The following is a 26,030-nucleotide window of genomic DNA, read 5'->3' as shown; positions in this document are numbered from 1 at the left end:
TTTGTTACATCATTTATAGTTTTCCATTGAAAAGTGAAATAGTCATATTGTCGTCCTTAGATTTAGATCTGTCGTAAGTGTCGATTTTGATCTTAGGAGAAAGTTTCTTTGCTGTTGACAGTTGATTATACTTTTTACTTTTGCTTTGGTTTGAATTTGTCTTTTTCTAGTGTCGTAACGAGTGTTTACTTCAAAATCATAAAGTATCGTAATCTTCTCTACCTTTTTGATTTCAAAAAAGAAACTTGTTTGTGTTTTTCACTTAAAAGCAAATTCAAATTTGTACATCAACTTTCTTTTTAGGCATCAATATTAAGAAAGTGAAAACAAATAAATGCATTTGTGCATTTGCATATTGATAGTGTGTATGTTTTGATTTAGGAAAAGTGCATTTACAGTGTGCTCTTTGCTCTTTGAGAAAAGATTGTGTCTTTCTTTTCCCCTTGTAGCTAGGATTTTCATTGTTGAAAAGAGATAAATGCTTGCTTATCATCTTTAGATTGCATTTAGGAATTACATCTACATCTCATGGTGATCCAAAAAGGAAAACTTATAAGAAATATCAACTTAAAATAAATTGAATGAATCTAACAACGCTTTGGAACTTAACGCACAACATAGAGGTCTAGGCTAGAGACGTGTTCCGGCGTCGTAAAGCCTGATAATTGTTGTCCTCACTAATGGTTGGGTGATTCCTCCACTGTGAGACGATAAGTGCCAGTACAGATTGTGCTCCCACGTACCGTCGAGTATATATTGGGAGACCCCTATAGGCTTAAAACCTTTTATCCATAGGAAGCCGTGTCGACCGCCCTACTGATCGAAATGCACCGAACACAGCATTCGGGAAGATTGACTGTCGTACCGTAAAACGTATTCTGCAGTTTTGTGATTGGTTTGGCACACCCTCTACCTAGATCTCCAGAGAAGTCCCTTTCATTCCTTTTCAGACTCCTTAACGGAAAAGGTCCATCTGAGCACTTGTCACTTCAGGCTCATTAAAAATCGAAGGAGACTAGAGTCATCTTTTGTTTTTTCTCGACTCTTTAAAATTGAAAAAACAAGTTGTGTCCAAGTGTCGTAAAATTTATTTTAAACAGAATATTCATACCCCTTTTCCTACGTTGATCTTAGGTTGAGAAAATGGAGTCTACCAACCAAGGAATTCCCCGTGGTGGAAATCCTAGTCCCTTCTCCTCTTGGGGAGATGTTGGTGCACCCCATATGGCCACATTTTCACTTCCAGGACTGACAATTGGCTTTCCAATCTGGCTCTTCTCAACCAATGTCGTTCAGAACACCACTATTCCTGAACAATCGAATCAGCAGTTAGACCGGTCCAGAGTTACCAACCAACCTTCTACTTCCTCTAATTCTTCCTCTCCTCCTTCCTCTTCGCTTGATGGGGCTGGCAAAGCCAAAAGTCAAGTTCCTAAGGAGAAGAAGGAAAAGAAGAAGAAAGAGAAGAAGAAGAAGGAGCCAAAAGCGACTGGGGGCAAACGAGTGTCGTCTAACGAAAATCCACACACTGCACTGACCAGGCCTAAATCGCCATGTGTCATTTGCAAGGGAGACCACTTTCAAAGAGATTGTCCCTGCATCCCTCGGATACTAAGGGACTGGTCTCCCTGTTTGCACAATCCGGTGGCGTCAACCTCTGATAACCATGTTGAAAGCACACCGTCAACTAGCGGAAGTGAAGTCCTAGGACAAGAAGGGAGAGCTAGATCTCCCTGTAAATTGTGTGAAGGCAATCACGCCATCCACCGTTGTCCCTTCTTAGATGAAGATAAAAGAGTTTTGGATGATCGTCCGGTTTCACCGTTACGACTTCCTCCTGGATATAAAAAACTCTTGCCGAGTCCTTCGTTAGTTGAGAATCCAGCTGGCCCGCTCAAGTGGTCAACTGAAGCGCCTGTCATTGAAGATGAACCGGCTAAATCCATACCCGACGAAAGTCAAAAGGTCGAGGCGGCAGTTGACCCGGTCTTGCCTTCAGAGTATTTATCTTCGAATGACACAGTCACTGAAGAGAACAAGGATGACACCGTCCAAATTCTCTTCATCAACACAGACTCCGACGAACATGGGGGCAACCTACCCATTCCTTTATCGCAGGAAGGAAGTTCGTCAGAGCCGTACCCGGCTGTCTACTCGGTCCCACTACCAAGCAACCTAGTTGTCTCCTTCGACTGGAATCAACTAGGCAGACCCCGTTCACCAGCAAGCATACCATTCAGAATTATCATCCAAATATATAGAATGGTCATGGCTGGTACCATCATAGATGAGGGGGCTTCTGTGAGTATCCTTTCCTCTACTACTTGGAAATCGCTTGGTTCGCCATCGCTTTTGCCTGAGATGAGAAATCTGACAGGCTTTGATAAAGGAACCAGTCGACCTTTAGGGATCCTCCCCAATGTGCCCATAACATTGAAAGGGAAGACCGTTCAAATGAACGTGATGGTCGTTCAAGGACCCTTGGATTATAACCTACTCCTTGGACGAGACTATATTTATTGCATGGGAGCCATCGTCTCCTCACTCTTTAGAGTAATGTGTTTTCCGCAAGAAGGAAGAGTGGTCAAGCTCGTGGACCAACTTTCATTTCCCGGATCACGCATCGCAAATAGTCATATACCATCCCTAAATGTTCTCTTCACGCAAGAAATGTCTCAACCCACGGTCCGTCCTCCCAATGAGCGCGAGTAATTCGGAAGGATATGACTTGAACCCAGGGGGCATGTGTCCTGGTCTGCTTCGGCAGGAAAACTTCAGGTATAGGGTAGGTTTCCGCGGGAGAATATGACTAGTCTGTACCCCGTCCGTGATTGGAAGAGGGGTTATTCTAGAATAAGATTATTTTGTCAAAGTTATGTAAGTTGGGTCGGCGCCGCTTACCTTTGTTTATCTCGGTAGACATCGTCGAAGAAGTGTTTTGTTTTCACCGCGAATAAAACAGCCTTTGAATAACCTGAAAGAGGTAGGCCTTTCCTGATAGAACAAATGTTTTGTCTGCAAATTGAGGGGTAACCTTGAAATCGTATTTTATACCTGGGGGCATGCAAACCTTTTGGAGTGCAAGCAAGGGGCGGCTATTTATTTTTTAAATTTTTAGGTCCTCCCTTTAAACCTGTAGGCTAACCCTTTAAACTCGTAGGATTAGTCGTTTTCGAACTTGCATAACGAAAGGATGCGGAGCAAAGCTTTGTAAGGTGCAAGCTCCATAAAAAATGGCATCTTATATGAGACATTCTTATCATATGACTGGATAATCGAGCAGTTTTAGCACATAGTTCATGCTCGTTAAAAAATAAACATAAGACCGAGCAAGTGTTTCAACCCACGTTTAAGCTCGTTAAAAAATGAACTATCCTCTGGTAAATAACCACCGTGAATGTAACATTATCAGCCATTAAAGCCTTGGTCGTGTTTGCACCATCACCTCCACTTTTCCATTGGCCGATCATTCGCCTCCATTTGATTGTTTACCCATTTTGAGGAACAGCTGCGAAGAGTGATTTCACTAGCCATCCTTGTGACACTGCCGTGCTTGGAAAATTCCAACCCTTACCTGGAATCAGCTGCTACCCATTTTATCACTCGTTCCTCAAAAGACGAGTCTTCTTTAAGCTCTTTTCATCTGACTCGTAAAAAATGAAAATATTGCCGAGTTTTGGCCTTCCAACTCATTAAAACGACCGGAAGAGCTATCCCTCCTCTAGATTTTAATCTTTTTGGACCTGAGGGATTATTACACAAAAAGATCGAGCGCTTGTTTTGTTCGGCTCGTTAAAACTATCGAAAATTCATCCCTTCTGTATTGTTTTATACTTTTTCGGACTTAAGGGATTAGATGACGAAAAAGGAATTCCGGAGTTAACTTTACGTACCTTTTCAGACTCTCTAAAAATGAAAAGGACCGAGTTATCTTTGTCATTAGACTCGTTAAAAAGATTAATAGCGACAAACTTGTCTTTAGACGAGAACGAGTTTCACTATCGCTAGGCTCGTTAAAACATAGCGATGGGTTTTCCCGAAGGGAAAATTATAGAACAAGCATATGTTATCCTCCTCAAGCTTGACAAAAATAAAGAGGTACTGGTCAGCAATGACTGGGGAAAAATTGGGAAGAAACTCAAAGAATCTTTGTTAATAGCAAGTCGCTCTTGAACATGACACTTCCACTCCGTGCCTGAGTCAGGTTGGGTTGTTTCATTCACCGGTCACATCACCATGGTCTCGCCATACCATCCACATTTGGGGTAAATGCTACCGATCCATCACATAAGTGTCGCCGACATGTTCAAGAGAAGTCATCCAGAGAAGTCAACCGTGTCCCATCCACTGCCATACATTATACTTCATTCTTTCATGACCGCCACCCTGAACCGTATGTCATCAGATTGTTTTCACCTCCATCAAAATCATTTGCTCCGTTCCGTGTCATTGATGTGGGATTCATTAAGGCCCTCCTTTGACGGATCGCTTCTTGTCGACATCAGCTCATTATCCAAGAAGTTGATCTAGGAACACCCCATTCAGTACTTTGAAGCTTGCATGCCTCAATGGCAAGTTTCTCACTTCCGGCGACAGGTATACATCAATGACCTTCGACCGAAAGATTTTGTGTTGTGTTCGACGCCAAATCCTTTATTCACACCACGTGAATTGTACTGCAGTACCTTGAGGGTCATCATCCTTATCGGTGATTCCTCTCGCGCTTGTTAACAGTTTACATCATCGACTGGTAATCAAGCGATGTCTTTCCATGTTCAACTTCAAAACATTTTTCACATGGATCGACTTGTACTTCGAGCGAAGATCGGACGAGATTGAAGACCCCGAATCTGGTTTCATCCATCCGGGCTGCGATATATATTCAGGAAAAATAAAGACATTGACATGTACAGCATTACAGCACAGATGATCATCCTACCACAAGGATGATGACTTCATCAGAATCATCAGTCTACCATCAGACGATTGTCTGTCTTATGTACATAAAAATTAATTTATAAAGCTGAGCATGGGAATGCCCGCCTCAGCTAGATCATGAAAAAAGTATGAAAATAATGTATTGTATTGTATCTTATTACAGGTCTCCTCCTAGCATTGAAAGAACTTCGGATCCTCCTAATAAAGCATTTCACCCGATAAACGGCCTCATACTTTAGGGGGCAACTGTTATAGACATTTTTGTGCCTTACAGCTCTAAGCATGAGATGTCCATAATCCAAGGGATCTAAAGTCCCTAAAATTGTTGTTCCTGCCCCTAAAGGAACAAGGTCAACCAATGACAGCTTCTCCCAGAAGTTCTCCACCAGAAACTGCTCAAAACTAGTCAAATCAGGATCAATTCAGAAGCTCCACTAGCTGGCTGCGTTGCAAAGCACCCAAATACACTGGCTAGGTGTGTTGCAACACACTTGAATGCACTACCCAGGTGCGTTGAGCGGGAAATGACAAGTGGTAGAGTCATTCAACGAGGTGGAGAGACAATGGAAGCTTCCAAAATCTTCTCCAATGACACTTGCCTCACTGAGTTCGACCAAGGATGAGTAAGAGGCTCTCAGCCTCCAAGTGGAAGCAAGAACTGACAGAGAGAAGCCACAAGTCAAAACATAAGTTGACTCATCCTCTCTGCTTACATCTATATATGGATCCCTCATCCCAGAGATCCAGAGGCTGGAATTTTGTACTTTGCAGAGAATTGCTGTTGGTTTGAGATTGAGATTAGTGCATTGGGTGATTTATGCTTTTTTGGAGGTGAGGAAGGGATTCCTTTGCTGGGAGGTAGATGCTGGATCGGGACTCACTTGGATGTATCTCTTCTTGGATCTTCTTATTGCATTAATAAAACTATTTGATTTTCTTCTACATGCTTGTGTATCAGTGATGTTTTGTTATATTTTCATGTTTAGCTTAATCTAATCCTAAGCTTTTTATGAATGTAAATCTATATCTTCGTGTAGTTTCTCTCTTCTGTGATCTTGCAGGAACTTGGTGAAACTGGGTTAGTAAGGGAGCAGGTAGCTGGAAGCCAACAAAGAGGAGAGCGATTGGATCAACAAACTAGCGCAAGACACAGGTTAGTTTATCCTTCCTCTTCGTTTACATTTCATAAAGAAGAATACACAAGTAGTTTTTCCTTGTTTGTTGCTAAGGCACTGTCACACCTTAGAGTGGGATAGGGGCGTTCTGAATAGATACTTTTCCCAACGACACATGGGAATGTATAAATGGAGTGAGGCTCTAAGTGTAGAAGTCAGTTTTTTTAGTGAGAGTGGATCTCAAGTGATATGGGTTTTTGAATGTGATATTCGCTCTCAGTCTGTAAGTTTTAGTTTTGGGTTGTAGGAGTAGGAAGAGGCTCTATAGCTGTGTGTGCAGAGGCCTGGTAGAGTCCGCAGCTATGTGCATGGACCCCTGCAGCTGAGTGCGCAGGGCGGAGTTGAGATTGTAACAGAACAAAAGTTAATAAAAGATAAGTTGATTTTGGAATACTGTGTATCTGTGTGTTTATGCTTCTGTTATAATCTTATGCATCTCTTTACAATTTATGATTGCGCACACTTGTTATGAATGTTGAATGATTATTAATAATAATGGGCCCACAAAATTAAGTCAGATTTATAATAATAACACAATAAGGATAAAGTATATAGACATCATCTCTTCGCGCTCTTTATAGAGCTACGGAAAGGTCAGATAGCTGTGCGGAGTAGCGAAAACGTGCAGGATCAGTTCGTGAACTTCCTAGACTTCATTAAGACATCCCTAGGGTGTGGAAACCCGGTTCCAACACCCTCCCATACTACCTCGGGTGAGACTTTAGTCCGCACTCCGCAGACTATTACCGAAAGGGCCGGTAGTTTCGGGATTTGTTTGGCTAAAACACTTTTGAACCTGGGTCAAGCCTCAACAAGCCAAGAGAGCTCCAAGCCCTTGATCAGATTCACCAGTTACCACTAGAAGGAAGCTTCGACTTCCTTACTGAAGGATCCAATCGTCAACACCTCCATAGACCACGTTTCATAAAATTTCACACTAGATCCACATATACAAAACATCACAACTTGTAGGCCACATTTCATCAAATTTTTAGACTAGAACCACTACCATCATTTAAGCCCAATTCCAAATATCAAAATTGAAACTAGTCACTGCAAAAAATTACTCAATAATTTATCTGAAATGTTGGGCAAACTTTTTAATGCTATGCAAGCTCCCTCATTAGTATTAAAATGTGTTTAGGATTGTCTCAGATTAACCAAACTGTGATGGATTATGTGTCAAGTTATGTGTCTTTTATGTGAAATTTATGAGGTTAATTAGTCATTAAAAACACATATAAAACTAGTAAATTACAGAGAAGTAATACACAACAAACTCATAAACACAAATCTCATAAAGGAGTTCACCCCTCCTGGGCTACATCTCCTTGGACCTGCTTCAATGGCTAGGCCTATTTGGATTAATGGTAAATTATATGATTACATGCACCTACAGTGTTCCAATGGCTTTGAAACCTAATGCATTAGATTCATAATACTCAAAAACCCCAAAAATAACTCTCCAAGCTCTGCAATTGGACTTCAGCTGATCTAGGCTTAACCTCCTCTCCTGGTGGCTGAAGGCTTCCTTAAACTTCAACGTAGTAAGCTCACATACATAAGTGCATTTCTTCCTCTAAAACCTATTCCATTGTGTTCATAGCATCTAAAACATCTAGGAATGACTCTTTCTGAGCCAAAATTGGTCGAAAATAGCCAAAGTTATGGCCTCTTCAGTTTCTCCACTATTCGCTCCACAAATTGCACCAAATTCGGCATGATCCTACAATTTTTCCCCATTTTCCACTCACGGGGCGACAAATTCCCCAATTTTTGGGCAAATTTGTAGTACCATTAAATGGCCTACTAAACCTCGCGAGTGGTTAAGACTTAATGCTAGCAGTTAAGGGGTTGCGGTCACATGCAGCGGTTAAGTTTAATGTTACCTCCAAACTTTGGCGCTTTTAAACTTTAAATATAAACCAAAACCATAGTTTATTAAGAAACATGGTTATGGCATAATGGTAGGGCATGATGCTTGTGTGGGTGAGGTTGTGGGTTTGATTCCTCTGGCCTCCAAATAAGCTTTTATCCAACCTTTGAGAGGGCACGTGGTAGCCTTAGGGATTGCCACGTGTCAGCCTCTCATTGGTCCACCTTAGAAGCCATTGACCAATTACATGTGGACAATTGTAAAAATCTCATTGCTCCACTTATGGGAATATTCCTTTGAATATTCTTTTTGCTGACTAGGCTGTATGGATGCCTAGTTAGCATCCGAGTCAGCCCGTACCAAAATTCACATGTTTGACCAAACAATCAGAACAATATAAATTTCTCATACAAACTCAATTTTGAGTCAAATGAGTTTCATTGGGCTTGTATCGCTGAGATGGACATAGTCATTCAAGTTTTGATTGATTCTGAGAACTTTGATTTTTGAGCAAATTTTTTCCCTAATCGAGATTTAGATCACTCGTTCCCATTGGCGGGCTTTTGGACCCACAAAAGTTGGTTATCTGATGAGAGCTTAAACCTATTCTCCTTCCCAAGTTCTATTAATTTATTCTACTTGGAAAAATCTCCATGACAACCACTTGGGTTCATTGACATGCCTTGCCTTGCAAATGGCTTGGCACTTCAACCAATGTTCTCCTTTTGCTGTTGACCTAATCCAACACTTGTTGCTTGCTTGTTGATTAAAAACCCTGATGTACCAAAGCAATCCCTCGGTGCTTGGAAATCTTACTGATGCCCTTCCCACTGAGAATCATTTTCCTCCTTTGCAACACATGCATTCGATGCAACCTTCTCCTTGGAAAACACTTTTCCAAGTTAAGCCCATCTGAGTGAACTACAGCAATGAGTTCCAACATCAGTATAAACAAGAAAATAAATGACCATTATTTTACCTCCATGGTTCCAAATTCCACATCTGGAAGAATGCATTTGCCATCACTTTCACTTCTTGGCATCAACACATCAAATCGAATTATAGACCATTTGATATTTTACAAGGGCTGCAATTTTTTTTTGGAATTTTTATTCTCTTTCGCTTCTTGATTCCATCATCCTCCAGTATTAACATGTTTCTCATATCATGATTTGAGAATGAAGACTAATCATAAGCCTCTTTCTCAAGCATGGACCTTCCAAAATCTCACGACATCTTGTCACAAGAAACACCATTAACCTTGAAAAGCACTCATGTAAGAATATAACTTGACAACCTCTTCCTTTTGCTTCTTCAAAGCAAGAAATGTCACATCATGTGAACGTCACCATGTAATCTTGCATCTTAGTGTATAAACATCTTGGTGTTTACTCAATGGTTTACTAAACACAAGTCGACAAAACATGCTTCTTCAAAGCAACTGACTTTCAAATCAAGCAAAAGCATGTATAACAACATGACAATTTACAACAAGAATTCCACATTCTCATGAAACAATTCATCACATCTCCCTTTCATCTTTGGAGACAAAATAAAATCTTCCAAGTCGATATAACATACATGTAACAATCAATTGACCACACAATCCGACACTCATGCATGTGAAAATTATCAACATTCTCAAGTTGACAACATACATGTTAACAAAGCAATCAACCAACACAAGTCAATCACTCATGCATGTTCAAGCACAATGAAACTATAAAAAATTCCATTGTTCACACACACAAACTCTCATGGATGTATAACAATTCTCAACTCTCTGACAAGTACAATCACAAGTACAAGAATCCCATTGGTATGTACGAGTACTTAAAGAGCTGAAAAGACCAAATTTGTTGCAATAAAGTGAGTCAACATACTCCACTTTCGAACACCTTCTTGGCGTAAACATACAAGTTCAAGAATGCAACATGCATGAAAATTTGTAGTCGCAAATTTCCATGTTTGCTACATCTAAGTGAGTCAACATAACTCTACTTTCCAACATCTTGCTTCATGCAATATGTAGCATACATTCAGGAGAAAAAGAATGAATCCAAATAACAAAGAAATGCATCAATAAGGCAAGATTTTCATCAGTTATCAAAAGAAATGGAAGGCCTTAATTGGTTAATAAAGCTAACCATCTCTTTCCAAACCATTTCAATGGCACTTCTTTCAGTTGCGCTTCATCATGTCTATCATCCTAACCCACATCAATTATGGAATCCTTTTTTCCATTATTTCCAAAATATCTCTCCACCTTCTTCAAATGTCGTGGATGACTTTTTCGATGCAAAGTCCAACACTTTTCTACAAGATGAACCTGCTTATGGAAATGAGTGAAAAATAATTGCATCTTCTTTTCAACATGGTTTCCATTATCCAATGGACCTTTGGCTTTCTGTCTCTTTTGTTTTGAAAGTTTTTTATGTATGGCTATCCTCTTCCAACACCTCAAAATAGTATGGTTATTCAAACCATAAAAAGAACATGTAAATTTTCTCCAAATATTATGTGAAGATTTACAATGTTTATCATAATCACAAGAAACTTGATTAAAGGAAGAATTATACATCGCACATTCACCTTTATCTCCTTCTTGAGGAGGTGAATTTGATGAGGTAGTGGCTCTCTTCAAAATACCAACAATGGTTTCAATGAACTTAAAACTTTCATCATCCTCTTATTTTCCATTTCCACTAGTTGAATGCTTATGAGCATCTTCTTGCAAAGTGGGTATAAAACTTTTGCATTCCTCATGAACACAAACTTCACAAGCTTGAGGTAATGAACATGTAATGAAAGTCCTTCTTGGAACACCTTCATGTGCCTCCCTGACTTTGGATCATTCTCCATCATGTTGTATAACCATGACCCAAATACATAGGTCTTTCCTATTGGCTTGAGGGGGCTTGACCTAGGTTCAGTGTTAATTAGCCAAACAAATCCCTACACTACTAGCCCTTTTGGCATCAGCCCATGGATCGTGGACCGAAGTCTCACCCGAAGCAGTATGGGGGGATGCTGGAACCAAGTTTCCGCAACCTGAGATGGTCGTGATGTCATTTTATTCCTTCTATTCCTCCCTCCACACAGGTCACTTCACTCTAGGGTTTGTGAGTCGAGCCCTCTATTCCGTTCTTCAATACCAACACGAAAGTGTACGATTGCCCTTTGCGCATCCCTAACCTGCAGCTCAGGTACTTTCACGCTGCTTTGGTAGCGTACCGTGCAGATTCATAAAATAATCTAAGTGTCTTACTTATCTTATTAGATACTCACAGTTAGCACCGTGTAAACAGATATTCTTATATGCGTTCAGTTATCCAACATAATCATACACATTTGCGAATCACATTATCATTATAAAGGAAATTCATACATAAAATGATAAGATGCATTAATCGGAACAAAGACTCAGAAATTGAAAAATACTTCTCTTTATTAATATCTTCTAAGTGATTACAGATTCTATCCACCCTGCGCACACAGCTACAAGGGTCCGCACACTCAGTTGTGGACTTCCATCCTATACCTCTATGCACTCAGCTGAAGAGCCTCTACCTACACTACGACTCGAAACTTAGGCTTCTTATCTCAAAGCTATGACTCTCTTCTCTTGTGTGTCTCCATTGATTGATTACTCTAACTACTTAGACCTTAGCTCTTTTTATACAATGCCATGGTCCGTGGACCATGGGTAGATCTCTTACAGCCAATTTTACTTTACAAAACTAAGGGAAGACAACCCTTTATGACTTATAACACCTACGCGCTCCACGACCACAAAATGCAGAGTATTTACAAGTTTCTTAGAAAATCTGACCAAAATATGGGCTTTTAGCCCCAAAATTACCCTTTGGTGGATCCTACTCCCAATAGGCCCCCAACACAAACATCATGACTTTCCCTCAAGTCACTCAATAGGCGTGGAGATCTTTGTGTGAAGTCCTTCTAGCTCGACCTGTATGATCGTAGCCTCAGCAGTGCACTGAGCTACCACCTGCTTCGCGCCTTCCATTGTCTGCTCAGTCATTTCTCATGTGCTGTCAGCCTGAAGATTTTGTTGTGTTACCTACAGAGTCGCAAGCTTGCCTTCGATATTCCCTATCACTGCGTAAGCCTCATCCAGCCATGGCTTTAGTCTCGCCATGAGCACTGCTTCCTTGTGCAACACTGCGTACACCTGTTCATTTGGCTACTTAGCCTCCTGCAGTTTGGCTAGTCTTTGTGTCAGCGCAATGGTTTGTGCTATGCCCTAAACCTCATCGTAGCATTATTATAGCTCGCCCACCTCCATCTCTAGCCTCTATACATTGGGGTCCTCCAGTAAGCTTGTCAGGACCTCAAATGACTGCTCAAACAATTGTGTTCAGTCTGTTATTGCACTATCCACCACTGCTACTACTTCTGTGACAGTGGTCGCCTGCTGTTCCTTCACTTCTGGCGGGGTTGAAGGCTGGGCCTTCAACTACAACTCCGTAATTTGTAGGTTCAACTCTAACTGAACCTGCACCATTTCAATCCAAGTGTCATGCACCCTTGTGGCCAACTTGCAGATACGTACCTCGATTGGCTCCTCCTCCAGAATGGCCAACTCTGGGACCATTTTGCATGCCTCCTCAACGACTTACAAAATGTGATTTCTCTGATTAGTCACCTCGGTCTCAGCGGTGATGGCGTCATTTATTTTTAGGGCCATCTGCTCATTATTGATCTGTTGTTCGATGATCACCTAGAGGGCGTGGTGCTCATGGACCCTCAGTTCTGCAATTACTCCATCCTGCAAGAGGTGGAGTTCTTCAGGTGAGAGCGCTACGAGGTTCAATCTGAATCCCTTTAATGCACTAAAAGTGGGCCTGTCAACCTCATTCTTTGTGATCAATGCTCCATTCGGAAGCCCTATCCCACTGGAAGTCTTCGTGCACAGCATATTAGCAGCCTCTGAAGTGCCGATAGCCAAGCTAGTAGACACCGTACCAGCCTGCAATGCATGGGTCTGTAACTCCTACAACCCTGTCTAGATGGCCCCTAAGATGATCTGCTGCTACTGTTCAAACTGTTGTAGGGCCTCCATAGTGGCATCCCTCACTGTGTCACCGATATCATGTATATCTCCCTCTGTTAGTGTGATGGGGTCCAGCGAGGTCTTGGTCATCTTTGATTTCTTCCTGGGCTGTCCCTTCTCCAACTCTCTTGGGCACTTGCTATGGGAATACATCTCCTGAGGGTATGTGTTGTGCTATTCATCTAATTCCTCCTCAGTCTCAGGTGAATAAGACCTCACGCCTTTGTCAGAGCCTTGCTCTGTCCCACCTGTGTGCTTCCATGTCTGCTACATGGCCTCGTGCTCTGCCTGAGCCTTATCAGTAGCCTCCTACTTCCTCTTTTCGGCTAGCTGTGTCAACTTAAGCTTGGCCTCCTCCTTTTTCTTTTGCGCAGTGGACTCGCTTTCACCCACTGCCAAATATGTTGTAGAGTGCCACTCTGTCAGCCATTGATCAAGCACCACATCAATGGCATCGTCCATTGCTAGATACAATAAGTCATACCATTTCTACACAAGGTCGTTCTGCACCCTGATGGATACTCGATGGAATTCTGCCTTGAATTCAGCGTAGCCCTACAGGTTGGCGTACACCATAGGCGATAATCATCGCTTGCAATTAATGGCCATCCGAATGTTCATTTCCATCAAGATTCAAAATATCTTGTTGTCCCTAACTCCCTGCGTGTCCTTGGTCGCCCACAGCGAAGCATACTTCACTGCTTCAGGGAGGTCTAGCACGACCAAAGGGAACTGGTTGTCCTCGGGTAGCTCCCACGTTACCAGCACAATTGACAGCAAGATCCATGCATAGTGGAATGTCTTACTGAGCTCTTGTGCTTCGCGGCAGTTCACCGGGAACTCTCTGCGAAGGTAGTCTGATTAGGTGAAACAAACTCCTTTAGTGCACTGTGCTACTAGAGCAATGACAGGCACCGACACCTCATCAACGTGACACTTCCTCATCACCTTCCCCACTAAGGTATACGTGGCTACCTTCACAGCAGGGTCGCAGATGCTAGATATAGTGTATCCACGCGACTTTTTCGCCAATTTAAATTTGTCTTTCATTGATTCTGCAAGAGCTTGTTCGCCACCTTTGTCACCAAAGATCATTGCCAGATCCTCACCTGTATAAGGAAATCACATTATCTGGTGAATCAACCTATCCGTGATGGGTATCGGCTCCTCCAGCCACAGACACCCATCATGCACCAAGAACAGCAGCTGCTTGATGACCAAAACTGTCACCAGGGTGCAGTTGTAGTGCGGCACCCAGAGCAAGTTGAGCAACCTTGTCTTTTCTACTCCCTTGAGCCACCTTCATGGCTCTAATGCAATCATTCCCGAATTCGTATCAATGATGCAGAGAATCAGATGCTCGGTTTCCAGGTGTGGGAACTTCTCATGGTCTGCCAAGTCCCAGTCTTCAAGTTTCAATAGTGGCACGCATGCCAATCGCAGGTCATTGAAAACAATTTCGTTCGGCAGCAGAGGGGTTTGTAGGGGAGTCTTGCTCTCATCAATGTCATTTGGCACCTTAGACTTAGGCCTGCGCAAAGGGACATACTCTGCAACCGATTAATAGGATCCGCGCCCTTAGCTTCAACCTCCTCCACTTTAGCTCCCACATCCTCATCGTCCATCGGGATGTCTTCAATATCTTCCTCCTCTGGTTCGAAGTTTATGGCATTGCCTTTCTCCTGTGCAGTGGGCTTTGGTGGGTTTCTCCTTGGCGATGTGTGCACCAGTATAGCAGGCTGCTTTTCCTTCTTATCTTTCACGGTTTCTTTGGTGGGGGTTAGCTTCGGTCTCGGTGTTCTCGGTGATTTAGGGACCTAAGTGAGCACCTCGGCAACCTCTGGGGTAGCTACTTCTGCCTCTATTTCCATTTTCTATGCCACCTCCTCTACTACTTCCTCGATATTTATAATTTCTGTGGGTGCCGACATAACACTTTCTAATAGTGCTCGCGTTGTCTCTGGCAAGTTTACAAATGCGGGAGTCTCTTTGAAACTCTCGAAGAATTCTCGCTTCATGGGTGCTTGAGAGCTCAACAAGTCAATTCTCAAAATGCAAGTGTTTTTCCCTAGCTTGTAATTTATAGGGAATTTTGAATTCAAACCCAACCGTTCCCCCCGAATTCGGTTGATTAATGCTAGATTGGCAACAGATTTTCAAGGATTTGAGCCATAAATTTCATCTTAAATGCCGACTGCCAACTCCATTTGGCTGCATTTCAACCGTCAAATCATAAACAGTGACTTTAACGGTCACTTTCCGACCAACCTGCGTGATTTCTCTCTGGGTAGCGTAGCTCCCTCCACGTTGTCGCGAACCCTGTGACACTTCATTGCTTCGCACAATCCTCCAATTGCACAAATCCCCAACCTGAGCATTGTAGTTTATAGTCCCGCGCCTTCTTTTAGCTGCTTAGAGCACTAATATTGTGCTACCATCATCTAGTCACATGGTCGAACCATCGGTGTATGGCTTCAATCGACCTCCATTCACCTTTCCTGGGAAGGGATCTCCATTCAATTTGACCAGCTGTATCGCTCCTCCGTCAGTAATCTCCTTAAAGACATAGGGCCCTAACCAATGCATCCTGAACTTCCATGGAAATTTATCAAACTTACTATCATATAACAAAACTAGGTCATTTGCCTTAAAGGTGCACAGCTTAATATGTCAATCATGTCATGCCTTTTCGCATTGCTTTTTGACCTTTTGGTGAAATCCAGCTAGAAATCTCTCTTCCTCAAGTTCATCCAGCTATGCGAGCCTTTCCTCCAGGGCTCCGCGATCCGTCATACCTGTGAGCGCTGCTATGCGCAGACTAGGCACAATATATTCCATAGGCATTACCGCTTCAACACCATAGACAAGCCTAAAGGTGGTTTGTCCAGTGAACTTCTTGCATGTCATTCGATAAGCCCATAGTACTGCAGGTATGCATAGGTCCCAATCACTTTTCTAAGCATTGCAAACCTTGGTCAGCGCATTTGTAGCACTGTATTGAACACTTCCACCACCCTGTTAGCCTGCAGGTGATAAGGTGTGCTCTTCTAGTGATATACCTTAAATTCCTCTGTTAGCATGTTGATCTTCTCATTCATAAAGTGCGTACCACAATCACTCATCAAGATCTTTGGATAGCCAAATCACGTTAGTACATGCTCAAATAGGAAATTCGCGGCAGTTGTGCTTCCAAGTTCAGTATCACCGCGATCTTCGTGGGATCTACCATCAGTCTCTGTCTGAAAACCACATGACCCAGCAGGGTCCCAAAGGGAACACAAAACAAACACTTCTTCAGATTAAGCGCAATCTGATATCTTCGATAGGTATCTAGCATCAGGCACAGGCTTGCTACATGGAATTTCACTAGCCCAAACACAGTCCAATCATTAAAGTATACTTTGAGGAACTTATGAATAAACTATTTGAACATAGCAATGACTACGTGCGAAACAATCGCAGGTGCATTATTCAATCCAAACAACATTACAATGTAGTGAAAACAACCCCACTTGGTCGTGAAGGTCATTTTTCTCCTATCCTCCAGCACAATTTTGATCTGATGGTACCTAAAGAACCCATCAGTGAAGGAATATGCTTCCTGGCCACCTACATTGTCCAACACTTCATCAGTGAATGGAGTCAGGAAAGGATCATGTACACAAGCGTCATTCAGCTTTCTCAGATCCATGCATATCCTTATTTCATTGTTCTGCTTTTTCTCCTGTACCACCATTGGGCTTACCCAGTCAGATTCTTCCATAGCCTCAATAATGCCCATCGTGAGCATCTTATCTAGCTCTAAGCAGACATTTTCCTTGTACTTTAAATTGAGATGATAAGGTATTTTCTTAACTGGTTTCACGTTGGGTTTCAACTTGATCTTCATCATACCTAGGTTCCCAATTATCCCCTTCAGATCGTGAAGTTGGTAGGGAATAAATCCTAGTATTTGTGAAGCAATTCAATGACCATATCCACCGTCATGTCATCCCAGTAATCTCCAATCTTTGAGAATTTGGGCTCTGCCTCCATACTAATGTTTACTTGTTTCATTTCAGCAGCGCGGTTATATCTGGATTCTCAACCTGCGATCCTTCAACCTCGTAGTGACCTTCTATTTTAGGGTTGTTAATCTTTCACGGATCCTTGTCCTCTTCTTCATCAGTTACATTATAACATTCTAGCACATAACTTAGCTGAGTATCCCATTCAGGCTGAATCAGGTCTAAAGGATCTTGCAGTATCCTAAAGATTGTTGCTTTCACCTCTTGTAGCACCTCATCAATACTGTCAAACCCATCTTAAATACTGAATGTCATTATGAATCCTTCGTGCAGAATATCCCATTCACCTGTATAATGGCGGAGCTCTGTTTCTATTTACTAGTTCATCAGGACAATATCCAGTGTATGATAGAACAAGTGCGCCCATTCAGGTTGGGGCTTCTCTACATAAGCCTGAGCCCATTCAGCCAAGTGACCGCATGGATCATCCTGTCCATCATACTTATCTCTCATTGGCACCTTTGGTTTCCCTAAGCGTGTCCTCATCATTCTCCTACATTTTCACCAATCATCAAAGCTTCCCTTATGCATACCCCACCATCTTTTGGGCATAGCGCGCAGTGCCCAGTCCAACGCCTGGAAGCATTACTTTTCTGGTACCTCCCTCTCAAATGCAACTAGAAAAATATCTACATCATTCAGACCATCATAAGTAGGAAGATTCTTACCTCTGACGAAACACAGCGCAGCTACAGGGTCATCATGTTACAGCTCAGTGTAGTCACTTCATGTAACCGATTCTGCCAGTGCTCTAGTTCTTCATCAGAGTTCGAGGTGCATGAACTCTCGCAATCCCATGTAGTTCGTCCATCCACTATTGAATTCACCCAATCTTGGTCTTGCGCTGTTATCTTATAGATGCAGTCTAGTTCATCATCGCTCTCATAATCGCAGATTGGTTCAGTATAGTGCGATCCCTCAGCAGGATCTAGGGGTACTATCACATGTAGCGATTTCTTCTCAAATATCATCTTTCACTTATTTATATTGATTACGTCGTTCATATCAATAGCCCAATCAATTCCAAGGAGCGTAGGGTAGGGGTTGCTATCATCCACAATTTCCATCACTTCAAAGTCAGCCATGCACTCGCACCTTCAATATCCATAGTCACCCCCTGCAGCCGCCCCATGGGGATGATCTTTTGTTGATTCCCCATCCTTAGCTGAATTGGAGACCATTGTAATGTGGGTCTCGCCATTTGTTCCCAAGTCTATTTAGGTAGGACATTCACGTCTGATCCTAGGTCCAAGATAACCTGATCCATCTCATACTCTCCTATCTGCGCGATTAGTCTCATCTCTCGTCACATCCTTGTTTTATGCTTACCAAACTTTTGTACTACACGTGGCTTAGCAGGAGTGTTTCTAGAACATCTATTTATGAGCTCCTGCAGCCCCTTCACAGCCTTGCTATCACGCAGTAGCTTCATGTAGGTCTCCAAGAAGGTTGTAAGCATAGAAGGGTCCATCTCCTGATCAGGATTATCTTTGCTTCCTGAGGTGGAGGCCTCAGCGAAGCTCTTCTTTGCTTCCATGAAGGTTTCTCGTGCACGCTTCAAATCGAATGAAACCTCCTTTGTTGGAGCTTTACGCACCCATGTATGTCTTAGGGTTGTTTTCCCTTGTCATCTCCTGTTGTGATTCCACTTCGAAGCACTATATTCAAATTAGGATCCTCTTCGCATGGCTCAGATCTCATCATCTGCAGGTTCTGAGTCGGCATAGGTGGTAGCGCCCCTTTGTCACGTATCCTAGCTATCAATGTAGGACAATCTTCCAATTCATGATCAAACAGGGTGCAATACTTGCACGACGGACGTGTTGGGTTAGTACAATTGCAGGCATACTATCCTAGCCCTCGACAATTGTAGCAGATCAACTGTCCTCGACTTCTGCGAGGTCCTCCTCTGCCTCAGCCTCATATGCGCCCCTAAAATCTTGTTTGCGACATCCCCGTGATCTGGTCAGGGGGGTACGTTTCAGCCTGAACCCTATAGGTGGGTGTTCTATCCATCATCAACTCATAGATTCTACAATTTCGCTCATCATGTCCTACCGATCTACAAAAGTTTCAAAATAGTTGTTGTGGTGTCTGTACAAACTTTTATAGCAAATGACAGTTATCCATGGCATGTTTTCCTGCTACCTGACAGATAGCGCACCATAATGTTGACCCCGCGCTTGGTACTGCTTGAGCTTCTGGCCTCAAAGGCATTGGTCCTCCTCCTATAAGGTAGTTTTCAAAGACTAGGCAATGGTCTTTGTCATGCCCCTAACCCTTGCATTTCAGACAACATACCTCTTCACGCATCTCTGGTCGAACTATTATGTCCTATTTCAAGTTTTGCATCTCAAGGCAAAGATTTTTCAACTGCGCATGGATCTGTTGAACCCTCAGATTAGGATCTTGCATCGGGGTCTCATGCAGTCTCATTACAATCTCCAAGGCCTCTGCCTGAGTCATTATCTTCTATTATGATAGCGCAACCCTTAGGTGTGGCAGGAGCGAAGCCACAAACCATTCGCGATGTTGTCCGTCTGTCAAGTTCATTTTAGCTTCACAGATTGTACACTTCAACCCCTGATCAAGTTCCCAAGGTGTTTCGCCTGGTTGCATCACGATTTCTTTGAACCCCACAATAGCCTGTGCTTCAAATTTAGGCCTACTGAATCCTCTATTCGGTGTTGTCTAGATGTCTGCTACTCTAGCATTCGGGTTATCATTAGCATACTTAATATACCAGATTAGTGCGCAATCCTGCAAAGCGCTAACCAATGTTGCCTTCTTCATATTATCATCTGTAACAGCCTGAGCTTCCCATACAGCTTTTACAACGAACCATAATTGGTTCGGGTCCTCATTCCTCAAGCCTTTGAACAAAGGCAGCTTCACTAAATTTTCCATACTGAACTATGGTGGAGGCAGAGGTGGTACAGGTGAAGTCGCAGGTGATGGTGGTGAAGTTGGAGGTGGTGTGGTCAAAGGTGGTATTCACGAGAATCCTTGCCTTATTAACTGAATATAATTTTATGGAGAAACATGCGCTATTCCCTCTTTGTCACCTCACTGAGGTGAAATAAACAGGCTATATTTAGAACCCTTTTTTCCTTCATTTCTGTAATTTTTTCCACTTCGCGTAGCTCTGAACATCAAGGTAGCTTCATAACCCATTTTTCGCACAATAGAATTTAATCCAGGTATTCAAAGATTTCACGTACTTACCTCACAGTCCTTTGAAAAAACGTTACTCCGCCTTGCTGTAGATGGCTGAGGTGTCGACCATAAATTCAGTTACAAATCCTCCTATGATGCGATTGATGTTATCCTCCAATGCTTCCAAACTTTGCACTAGCTCCGGGGTCCACACAATAAGACCGTCAAGTTTCCACCTTCTTTGGCTATCTCCTAGCTTCACGATCCACTCGTATAGCTCAATCGGAAAGGATCAGAAGAAGATCTCGTGGATCTCTATATACAGGTACCTTTCTAGCCACTATTCCTTTGTCAGTCGTGGGTTTCTGTTCTCTTATGCCATGAATTCGTGGATCTTCCTATCCAACCAGTCTCCAATATCTTTCTTAGTTGGTTTCCAGTGATACGACATCACAAATCTCTTATGCATACTTCGGTCCTGGAAACGGAACCATTTGTTGGCTTGAGGGGGCCTAACCCAGGTTCAGCGTTAATTAGCCAAACAAATCCCTAGACTACTGGCCCTTTTGGCGTTATCCCATGGAGCACAGACTGAAGTCTCACCTGAAGCAGTATGGGGGGATGTTGGAACCAAGTTTCCACACCCTGAGATGGTTGTTATTTCGTTTTATTCCTTCTATTCCTACCTCCACGAAGGTCACTTCACTCTAGGGCTTGCCAGTCAAGCCCTCTATTCCATCCTTCAATACCTCCGTGAAAGGGTACGATTTCCCTTTACGCAGCCCTAACCTGTGTCTTAGGTACTTTCGCGCTGCTATGGTAGCGTACCGTGTAGATTCCTAAAATAATCTAAGTGTCTTACTTATCTTATTAGATACTCACAGTTAGCACCGCATAAATAGATATTCTTATATGCGTTTAGTTATCCAACATAATCGTACACATTCGCGCATCACATAAGCATTATAAAGGAAATTCATACATAAAATGATAAGATGCATTAATCAGAACAAAGAAATAGAAATTGAAAAATACTTTTCTTTATTAATATCTTCCAAGTGATTACAGACACTATCCACCCTGCGCGCACAGCTGGAGGGGTCTGCGCACTCAGCTACGGACTTCCACCCTAGGCCTCTGCGCACTTAGCTGCTAAGCCTCTACTTACGCTACGACCTGAAACTTAGAATTCTTAATTCAAAGCTATGACTCTCTTCTCTTGTGTGTCTCCATTGATTGATTACTCTAACTACTTAGAGCTTAGCTCTTTTTATACAATCCTATGGTCCATGGACCATGGGTAGATCTCTTATAGCCAACTTTACTTTAAAAAACTAAGGGAGGGAAACCCTTGATGACTTATAACACCTACGCACTCCGCGACCACAAAATGTGGAGTCTTTACAAGTTTATTACAAAATTTGAACAAAATATGGACTTTTAGCCCAAAAACTAACCTTTGGGGATCCCATTCCCAACATTTCCTCAACAACAATTGGCTCAACTATGCCTTGTGCATGTTTTCCTAACCCTTTACGTTCATAGCCCATCTTCATCAATAATTTGGACCCTATTCCTCTAGCATGTCTTTCAAAAACACCAAAACATTCATTTTGTGAGGAAATTTAAAATAAACTTGAATTGCATACCTCATTTTCATGCACATACTTGGCTAGAGTTTCCTTGGACTCATGGAGTTGAATCTCCATCTCATGCATCTTTTCAAGAAGCTCTTTCTTCTCCTCCTTCATGGCCATCAACTCCTCTTGAAGTATAGTGTTCTCCTTCCTATCTTCATTCATCTCTTGCACCATATCACTCATGATGATAAGCTCTTGCAACATCCCTAAATCAAAGAGTCTTGCTAAGGAAGGTGGAATAGAAACATCACTTGTTGAAGCTGCCATCACACTTGTAATGCATCAAAAAGCTTCACAAAACTTCAAAAAATTTCTCAACAAAGAATCATCTCCCTTCTTCAGCTTACACACATAAAATTGCACACAGTTAAATTCTCCTTGCACAAATACAAAACAAATAGCTAATTTTCTAGCTAAACTTGGCAAACCATGTGAGGGTTAAAATGAGCTAATAGTGCTCTGATACCAAATTGATCTGAAATGTTGGGAAAACTTGTTAATGCTATGCAAGCTCCCTCATCAGTATTAAAATGTGTTTAGGATAATCTCAAATTATCCAAATTGTGAAGGATTGTGTGTCAAGTTATGTGTCTTTTATGAGCAATTTATGAGATTAATTAGCTATTAAAAACACATATACAACAATTAAATTGCAAAGAATTAATACATGGAAAACTCATAAACACAAAGCTAATAAAGAAGTTCACCCCTCCCGAGCTACATCTCCTTGGACCTGCTTCAATGGTTAGGCCCTCTTTGGATTAATGGTCAATTCTCTGATTACATATGCCTAAAGTGCTCCAATGGCTTTGCAACCTAATCCATTGATTCAAAAGACCCAAAAATTACTCTCTAAGCTCAGCAATTGGACTTCAACTAATCTAGGCTTAACCTCCTCTCCTGGTGGTCGTAGGCTTCCTTAAACTTCAATGTAGAAAAATAATGTACAAAAGTGTTGTTATACCTCTACAACCTATTCCATTGTGTTCATAGAATTGAAATCATCTAGGAATGACTCTTTATGAGCCAAAATTGGTCGAAAATAGCCAAAGTTATGGCCTCTTCAGTTTCTCCACTATTCGCTCCACAAATTGCACCAAATCCAGCATGATCCTACAATTTTGCCCCACTTTCCACTAACGAAGCGACAAATTCCCCAATTTTTGGGTGAATTTGTAGGACTATTAACTGGCCCACTAAACCCTGCCAGCGGTTAACACTTAATGCTAGCAGTTAATGGGTTGCATTCACTTGCAGCCTTTAAGTTTAATGTTACCTCCAAACTTCAGCGCGTTTAAACTTTAAATATAAACCAAAACCATAGTTTATTAAGAAACATGGTTATGGCATAATGGTAAGGCACGACGCTTGTGTGGGTGAGGTCATGGGTTCAATTCTGCCGGCCTCCAAATAAACTTTTATCAAACCTTTGAGAGGGCATGTGGTGACCTCCGGGCTTACCACGCGTCAACCTCTCATTGGTCCACTAGTGGGAATATTCTAGGAATATTCCATAGAATATTATTTTTTCTGATTGGGTTGTATGGATGCCTAGTCAGGATCCTAGTGAGTCTGTACCAAAATTCATCTGTTTGACCAAACAATCAGAACACTCTAACTTTCTCATACGAACTCTGTTTTGAGCGAAACGAGTTGCGTTGGGATCGTATCACCAAGACGTACGTTGTCATTCAGGTTTTGATAATTTATGATCACTTTGATTTTTGAGCAAAGTTTTTCCCTTAATCCAAATTCTGATCAATAATTGAACCAACTAAATCAACCAATCACTGAACCAAATGAGATCCAAATCATTCAACTTATTCTCAACCAACCTAAGCAGTTAGATCATTGTATCCAGAATACCACTATTGAACCCAAACACTGCATGAACTCATTAAACCAATTGAAAACCCTGATCAATAAAATGTTAGAATATATATGCTACTTTGCTTTAGCAAATCCATTTGTATACACGACTTCCTTGAAGCATACCTGTGTACAGATCTCAAAACATTGAACCTTGAAACTGAATCACTGTCATTCTGAAACAAACACTGAGTTACACCCTAAACCACTGAATTACTCTGAAATAATCATAGAACCATCACAGATCCTCAATCGGATAGATCTAGCAGCATCATCACTCTTCAATCAATCAATTCAACTTCAATCATCACAACATTAAACCCACATATGTACGCACCTTTCATGTTATCAAACCCATGTATAGATCTGCAACTATTGACTTATAGCTTCGTTGCACATCAAACCTTCAGAACAAACCCATCTCTTAGCATACATAACAAAACATGCATCAGACATAAATATTACAGATCAAATCAATCCATTATCAATATAGTCATTTCAGATCTATTAGATCTGATCCATCATCAAATTCTCGAGTGCATACTTAGTTTCAGATCAAACTATTCATTAATAGCCCATTACATGCACACTTTCTTTAGATCTAACTATGAAATATTCATTACTTGCACACCCAAAGTACTTTGATCTTCATCTCCTTATATAGCTTAGCCCTTATCCAATACCACAGGTCAAAACCAAACTAATGTCGATGGTATTCTTTGACAGGATCAAATATCCATTTCTAGGCTCAATACTATGGGTCAATACCATGGTAAAGACCCTTGGTATTTAGAATACCATGGTATGGAAAATGTACACACATTTTCTTCTTCATACCCATGTGTGCATGTGTCTTTGCTTCACACAACTCTTGTATACTTCTTCAAACTTCACCTTTATCATTCCTCTATCTTTGAACTAATATTCCTTTGTCCAATCTTTCTGTCACATTTATGTTGGCGTGAATACTCATCTCGATACCATCATGTTTACTAAGTGGGTTTCCATCAACGACAACACGTTTTTCATAATGCCAACAAAATCAAGGTTCCACCATCTAGCTCAGGGTTCTAGTAGGGTTTGACTTCCCATTTCTATTGAATTTTCTAAGTCTATCCATTAGGAAATTAATCTGTATTCTGCTAGTTAATTTCTTCTACTTGTAAATTCTAAACAAGTTATTTAAAAAATTTAAATACTGAAATAAACACAATACATTCACAACATCTACAGATTATCTGCTGAAAGAAAACAAACACAAAAGTGACACTGTTATTTTTGGACGAATGTCCTCGGAAAAACCCAATGCGGGAAAACCAGTGCAACTATTATGAGGGTTATATTATTATGCAGTCTTTATGAGTACAATTGGGTGCCTAACCAACTCACCCAAAACCCTCTCCGACACAACTGAAGCTTAGCGCTGGCCCTTTTTGCCTCTACATTAGCCTCTTGCTAAACTATTTCATCCCCAGGACCCTCTACATCAGCCCTCTAAGGTACTACGCAACCTCTGGGACCCTCTGCGTCACTCCAGCAGCGTCTGTGTGGATGACGTAGTCCCTCTAGCCTCTATGTTGACTCTGTTGGGCTTTGTGTAGCCTGGACTGACTGCTTCTCTCGCTCTCTCTGCTTCTACATTGGTCTCTCAGTTTTGTCTATGCCTCTCTGTCTCATACTCACTGCCCCTCACTACTGATCATTAATTCAACTTTTCTTAGCAACCCCGCTCTAGAAAAATGAATGATTGATCACTCTAGTGTATTCTTCAACTGACCATCAAGCCTCCTCTTATACTTTTCCTATTGGTCCTTCAACAGTTGAGACTAAATCTCTAATCAACAAATAAGATTAGATTTGGCTTGATCCATGAACTTTGGAACCTTCTAACCCAGTTTTATATTAATACCCATTAATATTTTATTTTTCCTAAGTTTACACTTAGGAACTCCATTAAAAATATTAATTATTTTAATATCTCCCAAACTGGGTACAATCTGTCCAAACCATTTCTGGGTCATGGACATATCATGTGCTTTAGCCTCTTCACCAATTTTCATGGCTAGATCACATCCGATTCTACCCAAAATCAACACTCCTTCTTAACAAGGGATGTTCTCTAGTAATACTCCTCATTGAGCATCACACTGATTATATGGCATCGGTACCTGTGCTGATGCTAGGCCTCCCCACCCAACATCCTCTGAACTACTACGTCTTGTACTGTTGCCCATG

This window comes from Pinus tabuliformis, chromosome 7, assembly GCF_031772625.1.
Source record: "Pinus tabuliformis cultivar Carrire ecotype Pingquan chromosome 7, CPIR1, whole genome shotgun sequence".
Taxonomy (NCBI): Eukaryota; Viridiplantae; Streptophyta; class Pinopsida; order Pinales; family Pinaceae; genus Pinus; species Pinus tabuliformis.
Note: the sequence above shows the minus strand (reverse complement) of the source record.